The sequence below is a fragment of the Grus americana genome, unplaced genomic scaffold (genome assembly GCF_028858705.1).
Source record: "Grus americana isolate bGruAme1 unplaced genomic scaffold, bGruAme1.mat scaffold_985, whole genome shotgun sequence".
In the NCBI taxonomy this organism is placed as follows: Eukaryota; Metazoa; Chordata; class Aves; order Gruiformes; family Gruidae; genus Grus; species Grus americana.
In genome coordinates, this window is record NW_026562163.1 from 14012 (window position 1) to 23921 (window position 9910).

Sequence of the window (9910 nt, forward strand, 5' to 3'; positions counted from 1 at the left end):
GGAGGTAGAAAATTTCAGGGGAAGTTTCAAGTGATTTGGGGGGGGGATTTTTTTTTTTTTTTAAATCAGTGCACAGTAGAAGGGAAAAAAACACACACTTGTGTTTTAAGGAGAACTGAAAGCCACAAGAGTAAGATTATCAAGTCTGCTTAATTACTATTCTTTCAAGGATACACAGGCCTTTTTTTTTATTGAAAAACAACAACAAGTATGCCAAATGGCAAAGGAATACAATGTGCACAGGCTACATGCATTTAATAAAATTTACTTGCAGAATGAAGGTAAGAAATTTAAATAGAAGTTGAGTGGGTATATATTTCATTAAAAAAAATCGTCTGTGCAAGGAATTAGGTCTTAAGAGAAACTGTGCATATAACCTACTTTCCAATGGAGCTTGATAGCGCTCAACAGTTTTCCTCTGTCGAAAGTCATAACGCTTTCGAGTGTCTTCACCGTCATCATCATCTTTCTCTTCACTTTCTTCTGATGAAACTACTGTACATTGACATAACGTTAAACTGTTTAAGTACTGTTGCAAATGATACTAAATTCAGAATGCACTCCACAGATGCCTATAGGTTTTACTATTATCTTCATGTTAATGACGATAGATCTGAAAACTGGCAAAACCTTACGACCAATTTATGCAAGAGGCATTCCAGAAATTACAAAACACAGAGGAGCGTACATATAGATACTGTTCTGTGCTCGCTGAAATTGCTGGGTGACTTCTCATCAGCCTTACTAACACCAATTCTGTCATCTTGCTTAGCTAAGATGCAGCTCCTATGAAAACCGCTATTTCAGAAAGTCATTTCTTGTTATTTTGAGAAAGCGTTTCAAGGAAATGTTTTTAATATTCTACAGTGGTAAGACTATAGCTCCAAGCCCTAGCTCTGCCACAGATTACGTGAGCAATAATGGGCAAGTCTCAGGTTTGAACTTCCCCAATCAGAAAATAATGTCAAATGCATACAGTTTATGCCACTAGCTTCTGCACAGTAACTTCATGTTTTTTTCATGAAAGATGGTAAGAATGCAACAACCAGAGTATAATTACCTAGCAGGTTCCTAGTAACACCCTCTCACATTAATAGCTACACACCGGATGAGGAATGTACATGCTCTGCTCACCTCCCTGCTCACTAAAATTAAGTACGTTTGATTCCTTGGAAAGCACTAAGCTTTATTTCTTCCCCCTAAAATGTCACACTGCTTTCTGAATGCAAGATAAGTTACACAAGATAACGTAGACAGCACATGGAAAAGTGAAAAATTATTTTGGCATCACTACTATCCCCAGTCCATGGTTCTCCAACACTCCTGTCACAAAGGCACGAGCTTTTCTGCTCCTCTAGTCCTTCCCCTTGTTCCACTCACTTTCTTTACACTAACACACCTTCCTCACTCCTTCTTGGCACACTTTTCATTCTAAAAGTATATTTTAGTTTTTTCCCAATTTAAAATTCCAGAGTTATCACTTTGATCACAAATGAACTGCCCCATACTCTTATTTCCCTTTCAACATACTATTTGTAATTACTTTCTACAAGTCTCTCCTGCCCAACACCTCGAGATCCACACACTTGAACCAAGCCATACAGTTCCTCCCTCTAGACTGCCCATACCTTGTATTAAAGCTGCTCTTATTGAAGCCTTGACTTGATATTCTCCTAACTAGATCTCCAAATGAGTCAGCTGTCCTCCCTTACCAGTCAAATGTCCTCGGCACACTCGGTCATTTCTTTTTGGTAATGCCTTGCTCTACCTGGGCTTCTTTAAGTCAGCCTCTCGCTGGACTCCTGCTGTGGCTCCAGGTGTTCTCTCACTGCTCTACGAGGAGGTCTGGTCACCGAGGTACGCACCCGGGAGCCACAGGCTAGGTCTGAACTAATGACAGGCTGAACAACAGGCCTGAAAACAGGCCACGGACTGTTCGCTGGCCTGATCGGGATTAGGAACAAGATCACCCCAGTGCTCATTAACACCTGGACATCTAGCTTGAACCTTTTTGTAGGTCTCCGTTGCCAGTCATTAAGTCGTACACAGGCTGTGTAACACATACAAGATAACGCCCGCACTGGAGATTGCATAAATCCCCTCTCGTTCAAGTTCTGATAGTCTGATGGTCAGACAGGTGACCAGACGCAGGGCACAGGCAGTACTGACCAGCAAACTATTTACATGTGACTGGCCCGTTTTATCCCCTTGCCCCTCTATTTTCCTACTCTTGTTCCTCACAAAGTCACCGGAACGCCTCCCGTGTTCCTGCCCTTAAGATCCCTTAAGTCCTGCGTGAACTGCTTTTCCCCTGCATCCCACAAAATGCCCCCACTGCTGGGCAGTAACCCCCTAGTCCAAAAGGTGATATGCAGAGCTGCCCCCGATGAATCCTCCAGATAGGTTTCCCGCCCGGATGCTGGGGCTGAGAGCTCTGATGGGACGGACAGCCCTGGGAGAGGCCCAGACAGGGTGGCTGTTCCTCCTCGCTTTGATCTGGGTGTCTGCCATTGCACACCCACGCGCTCCTCCGGGCTTGTGCAGATAGGGCTTTGATGGACTGATGGCCTTGGGAGTAGCCCGGCAGGGTGTTATGTGGGCTCCCCCTCCTGCCACTGTCTCTCTGAGCGAGTGTGCAGAGGAGGTCTGTCACAAAACCTAACACTGATCAGCTCAACTACTGCCGCATCCTTTTCTATCCTTAAGTACAGTCTCGCCCCATTCTGTTCCATCCAGAAATCTCCTACAAGGATTGTTGGACTGACTGCCTTAATCACAACTATCCTTCTCCTTAAAACCTTAGAGGTTCTTCCCCCTCACTTCAAACATAAAGTTAATATGGCCTTTTACAATTTCACCTTATTCCTCATGTTATTTCCCACTGAGTGCCGGGATGACAGCTCCTAATTACAGGCCCAGACAGCAGCTTCCACCGACTACCTGCTAAACACAAAAATGAACACCACTATCTTCTCCCCTGCTGATCGTCACACTCTGGAGGAGCTTTCCATACTCATCTGGCAGCCTGCCTGCCTGCCTGCCTGAAAATTCTTGCTGCGCTGCTCAAAACCGTGAAAACTGCCATGCTCCTGCTGCAGCAAGATCACTCTTTCTCATTCTGAGGAATACTGTCCATTTCTCTCTATTCCCACCCGTCCACAGCCATCTGTTGCCTTTTATCTTGTCAGCATTTTGGAAAAGCACTGGTTTTTTTTCCTCTGAATACCTGTTCTGAGCTCACTACAGTGCAGCTCTAGAGTCCGTGACTATGGCTTGTAATGTCAATAGCAACACAGATTCTTTTAACAGAAGAAAAATACTCAGTAGTTCAGCTCATCTCAATTGTTTAAGACAAGGCTCTTGGCTAGAGCATAGTAAAAAAAATTTAAACCAGAACTAACCTACAATGCCACCTTGATTATCAGCTATTTCTTTGTCAGCTCTTTGGATTTCTTTCTTTCCTTGTGCATACATATCGAGGTTCTCCTAAATAAAAGAAACAAGAAGGATCAGTCACAAACATGCAGAAAACCTGACATGGGCATATTTAGTGCCTATACAGTAACATTATCAAAGCACTCCATGTACACAAAAGATTAAATTAAGGTACGGGAGAACAGGAACATCATTCTGGCACCCAGGATTAATAACAAGAATTTCTGCTCTAAAATAGGGTTTTGTACATGTGATAGTTAAATACTTAAATACAAAACCGAGTGTATCAATTAATCACAGGTTAATAATCCAAGAACCCAGGAAAAAGCAATTTCTAGCAGATTAAAAAAAAAAAACCCAAACCCCACATATGGGCATTTGAGACATGATGTATAAAGTACTATGGACAATTCTGGTTTCATTAAAAAAAAAAAAAAGTAATTTAGATCTAAGCAAAAACCTGTGAAAGCAGGCTATGAAGATGTTTAAAAAACGAAGTGCCTGTCATTCAAAAGGACAGTAGAACTTAATTTATTGAGCAAAACTAAGAGGAAATATGATTGCTGTATATAATTTTAACCTCAGTTCATCTAGGGACAGAGGACTTCTTAAGCTCACAGGCCAGGCTGGCACAAAACCAAACACAGATAAATCAGACATCGACGAATTCAGTTTTTAGTAAGATCTGAAGTGAAAACCCAAGCCCTGAAACAGCTGTTTGTAAACAGCCTCCATTCAAAAATCATAAGGCCATTCAGAAAGTGTAGTATAAGACATGTATTTCAGCATATTACTGCTTTTTCATGTCTTCTGAAGATTTTTCCTCCACCCACCCTTAGAGTGTATCTGTAGCGTGACCATAACAGTAAGATGTTAAACTATAATTAGAGAGCAAAAACAAATGTTATTGTAGACTACACTATTCTTTGGAATAAGTTATTTCAGCTAAATTAAAATCACAACTAAATAATTTCCCTATGTGGAATACACTACTTATACAAAAATAGTAAAATAGATTAGTATCTCCTACATCGTGGAACACCCCAAGGTCTTCCATCATTCGCCGTCTATGCATCTTCTCCATGTCATCCATTTTTTGCAAGACTGCTTCTGCAGTACTACGACAAAAAGTTGACATGTAAGAACAAAGATAGGCAAGTACAAACAAAAATATTTAAAACAGTACACATAATCAGCATGACATTTTAATAGAGTATGCACAAAGTAAGAGTCGTTGACACTTAACCAAGTTTTTTAACACTACTTAAAAATCAGGTCAAATGTTTACTTTTTTAGAGAGAGAGTTAAAGAACAAGCGATTGAGGATTTGCAGACACTGTTTTCGGGTTTATTTTCCCCTCTCACTGAACACAGTAAAAAAAAAAAAAAGAAGAATCTAATTTAGTAGGAAAAAAAATTCTGAAGATCATAGTAATGTAACAGAAAGAAATTATAGCAGTTTTTAATAGCGCTTAAGTTGCTCTGCATGATAGCATTAAGTCATGTTTAGTTCACAGCCTTCCTCAGACAACAGGTTGCTTATTCTTCTCTCAACTGTAATTTAAGTTTCATGTTGATTTCCCATGACTATATATGCTGGAAAAAACCCCATCCCGCTCCTGTTCCAGTTCACAAACTTTTCAGAAAACAAGGTCAATTTGGGCTTCACAAAGGTCATTAAGCCATGGACAGACAGGCAGAAACACTAGGACTACATCACTTTGGCTGTATCCAACTTTCCTCAGTATCTCAACTCAACCGAGCATTATACAAATATTCATAAGCATGGAAGAAAAGTTAATTAAAAATGAAGGCGCTTCTGATGCTAAGAAAATCGATTTAGAGGGCAAGTTAAATCTACTGAAAGTCACACCGTAAAGTGAGTGTTTTGGTTCACAAGACAACACATAAACCCACCCAGCCCGTACATAGAAGGTGCTCTAGTATGAAGATCTCTCTGCAACTGGCAATCACAAAATGAAGACACCGGGGGCCAATTTAAACATTGGCTGTGCCCAAACTCTTTACACGTGAAGCACTTCCCAAATACATCCTCACACACACACACACACACTCCAACCTGGAAGTCTTAAACAGCCACAAGCATCTATTTCCAAAAGACTCGGGTTAAACAGCTTGGCTGCGAAGGACAAAGGCCCACACGTTACCTAAATCACTGTATTAACAATAATTACAGGACATACTGGCACAGGCAGAGGCAGAGGCAGAGGAGGACACCCTACCCTACCTGACCAACAGCAATGGAATGTTAGCAGAGGTTGCTTAACAACATTCCTGGGACCCTGGTGGGACTCTGCAGTGGAGGGCACCTGAGCCCAGCAGTTATCACAAGGCCATATCCTATATGTAGTCTCAGCCTAACCACTGAATACATTTAGCTCTTGCTACCAGGAACAGTAATACCTTTTTCTGTTGTCAAAAGAAGGAGAAAGGTGCTAGCTGATACTATGCCATAGCACAAAGGCTTGCTAGTAAGGCTCATTTTAGTAGCTTTGCAAGATGATGACAAAAATCTCACTCACTTTGTTATAAGTTTGTCAAATAAAACAGATTGATTTGTAGTGGTGTAATGGCTTTGTCAAAGCCTGCAGCTTCGGCGGACCTCCAAATCCCCATTTTCTTCATGGACTTGTTCTGCAGCTTTTGCATCAGCTCTAGTCTTCAGTGTCCTGTTGACTAAAATACGTTAATGTATGAAATATTTTGAGACAGAACATATGTTATTCCCTTTATTTCACCGTTATTCTAGTAAAATGTAAAAAAAATCTGCCGTGGATTTTTTCTTTAAATACTGAATTAGAAGTTATTGTCACGACCACAGCATTCAACTTAAATGACTTATGTTAAAAGCACGACTTGTATAGCAACTTTTTATTAGTCTAGAAAGCCAGTCTGATGAAAACAAACACGCAGTTTTTGTTTCATGCAGGAGGCAAGTTTATTCCAGTTACTTCTTTCTGGAAAAGTGAAAACAACAAATAGGTCTCTCTAAGGTGTTTTCACTCCATTCATGTAAAATTGTACCTGATAGTTTGGTTTTTTAAAAAATGTTTATGTGGGAAGTCTCTTCTTAGGATGCATAGTTTTAGTACACTGTTTAAGCATACATCACTTTCATTTTCTGCATGGTGACACAAAAGCTCTAGAAGATAAGAAATGTCTCCAGATAAACGCCCCAATATCAAAGAGCTCAAACGCTTGCTGCTTTAAAACAACATCTGCCCAGTACTTACCACGCAGCATCCTTTGCCACAGGTTCGTTACTTGCACTATGTCCTGGGTTTGCATGGCAAAGTTTTGGTAGCGGGGCAGGGCTACAGAGGGACCCGCGCTGGAGCTGTCTATTCCTGAAGGACTGCACCCCGTGGAAGGGACCCACGCTGGAGCAGTTCGTGAAGGACTGTGCCCCGTGGGAAGGACTCGTGTTGTGGAGACGGTGGTGGAGGACTGTCTCCCATAGGAGGGACCCCACGCTGGATCAGGGGAAGAGTGTGAGGAGTACTCCCTCTAAGGAGGAAGGAGTGGCAGAGACATGTGAGGAACTGATCACAACCCCCATTCCCCGTCCCTCTGTGCCGCTGGTGGGGGAAAGGAGGGAGAGAAATCAGGAGTGAAATTGAGCCTGGGAAGAAGGCGGGGGGTCGGGGGGGGGGAAGGTGTTTTAAGATTTGGGTTTATTTCTCCTTACTCAACACTGATTTGATTGGTAAGAAATTAATTTTCCTAAGTTGAGTCTGTTTTGCCCATGACTGTAATTGGTGAGTGATCTCTCCCTGTCCTTATCTCAACCCACAAGCCTTTCATTATATTCATCCAGCTGAGGACGGACAATGATAGAGCGGCTTTGGTGGGCACCTGCCCTCCAGCCAGGGTCAAGCCACCACACACTGTCATTAAAATAATTAAGAGAGGTCAGTGAGAAAGTAGAGCACAATTAGAACCTGAATAACTACAGACAAAGTGCATTTCAGGCCCCTTCCCGTGTTCAGCCTGCGCCTGGCAGGATTCTGCCTGCAAATAACAGATTTTGCCAGCTGCCAGCAAGCAGCTTCACGGCACCAAGCCTGTTCGTGTGCTCCGCGCCGCAATTCGGTTCCAAGGTAAATCGCTGAACTTCAGGGACACCTTCCTCATGTCTGTGGGTTTGTGCTTCTCATGACTGAATTACTTTTTAACTCACATAGAATACTGCAATATTCCCTCCTATTTGCAAGAACGATTGATTTTCAATCAATTTGTGTCCTGCAGACTCCAGAAGATCCATGTCACGAAGAAACCCAAGCCAAGGAACAGGTTCTCCAGTGCCTAAGAGCAGGCTGGGATTCACACTGCGTTCTCCCCAAGCCTGCAAGGAATTAATAGCATATCCTCCTGTTTGCACCTACCTCTCTTCATACAACTCATAGGAAATTCACTGCCTTTGAGGTACCTATTCTCACAACTTCAGCTGATTTTGGCTGATGAGTTCAGAAGTTTTGGGAGCCAAGTTCAATAGAGTGACCAAAGACAATCCTTCTCAGAAACCAGGCTAAAAAGGAATCCTAAGGAATTATCACTACTTACCTTCTTTATATTCTTCTTTTTTTGGGTCTGATTTCGGCTTTGCCAACTGCCTACGTTAAGAAAGAAGACAGAGAAAAGGAGAAAAGAATTGTTGTATTACAATTTTTGTATTATAGCATATCATATCGTATTGCATTGTATAGTTCCCCCTCAAGACTGGGGAACTTCACCAAGTTTACAATCCGGTGCTCCACATCATGCAAAAAAAAGCCTGTGGACCACAAGGATTCAGATGTCTGCTGCATACCATATGCACAATTCCATAAGGACAGACATTTCCTAACCTGCTAACCTTGAAGTCTCAACAGCACAAATAACATCTCAGTAATCAAAGCGGAGGAGAGATCTCAAAGGAGTTGGGAAGAGATACATGTTTTTTATACAAGCAGAAGACTTTTACTAAGAAGAGGGATTCCAGTTCTAAGATACTGGCACTGGTATTAACATAATCGTATCCCTCTGCAGATTTTTAGCTGTAGGTGTATCGTGATGTGACTCGTGCATGCTTTCACTTTTCATTCTAGAAATTGAACAGAGATTGAACACCTAGAAATACAATACCTTGTAAAGTGTCTTCGATTGACGTTTTCACTTAATATTTCCATGCTTTTGTCAAAGCTAGAGTCTGAACAGGGCGGCATGTTTTTTCTCATTGATCTTAAAGAGTGTCCATTGAAACATCCCATTTTGCCAGAGGAAAATTCCTAGGGAAAATAAAAAAGGAAATAAGAATGTATTTAGCTGAACCACATGTATGGAGTTAAGAAGGAACTTCTGCCTCATTTAGGCAAGTTTATTCTGTAACACTCCTGATTCAATAGCGGTGCAACTAACAGCAGGTAACTTGTACACCAAGAAGGAGCTCTCAGAAAAAAAGCCCAACTTGCAAAGCTAAAGCTCCCCTCTGCCACACTCTTCTTGTGGACAACTTGAGCTTAATATCCTTTGGAAAAGTTATTGCGGCAAAGCCTTTCATATAAACTTAGTGTTTCATTAAAAACCCCCAAATCTTTTATTTCAAAAGTTGGTTCAGAGGAGCAGTCGAGCTTGACTTTGCATGTTCTGGGATTAAAATCTAGCTAGGAGAGTTTCTCTTCCTCTCTCTGTTCCATTTATAACTGCATTCAGAGGCACATGAAAAGATTTCCTTCAAGAGGATGGTATTTGTCCCCGGGAAACCAAAGGGAACTCAAGATACACTTTTTTATGGCTGTTGATCTTGTTCACATTGGCATTTCTGCAAGGAGGGTGAGTACTATCACCTTTCCTATGTGAGGGGGAAAGCTATACCCGTGAGAGGGGGGGCTTGTTCAGTTTGTTCAGCCAACCCAAAGTTTCATTAGGAGTACGCCAAACTAAGTCTCACACCGAAAAGGGCAGAAAACAGACCAGATTCTTTCACTTCTTGACACTAACTTTACCAAGAGGTACTTCCATTAGTAGCTGATGGAGATGATAACAGAAGCGTGAAGAACGCGGCTACAGGAGAGCAATGACGCACACGCAATGCCCTTGCAGTGCCACACAGCGAGAGCTGTGGCCGCCCGCTGCTGGAGGGTCAGCCCTGAGCCACAGAGCTGGGCGATCCTGACGGTCTTCTCTTCAGACAGCCTTGAACAAGTCATCCCCAACGTTCACCGCACAACTGGCCGTGATAAGACAGGCCTTTCGACGAGGAGGATTTCAATCACCTTTCCTTCATCGCTCGTTTTAAAGAGCGCCTCGCTTCCTGCAGTTCTCCAAGCTGGTGGAGCGAGGCCTCGTGGTATGCTTCCCATACCTGGCTTTAAGTTGGGGCATCTGAGATGAAACCCCTGAAGATATTTTATAGTTCTCAGATCCAGCGTAGATGGATGTAACAAGACCTAAAGCTTAATGACAGGCAGTCTGG

General features: G+C 42.3%; 1 long non-coding RNA gene across 1 annotated transcript; it reads right to left on the bottom strand.

Annotated features, from left to right (window-relative positions):
• Positions 1–405: 405 nt before the first annotated feature.
• On the bottom strand, positions 406–8713 carry LOC129201357 (uncharacterized). Its single transcript, XR_008575378.1, has 6 exons — positions 8581–8713; positions 8020–8069; positions 5979–6132; positions 4466–4553; positions 3402–3486; positions 406–495 (listed from the first exon to the last, which is right to left on the bottom strand). It is a non-coding gene; the product is annotated as an uncharacterized LOC129201357 (long non-coding RNA).
• Positions 8714–9910: the final 1197 nt, after the last annotated feature.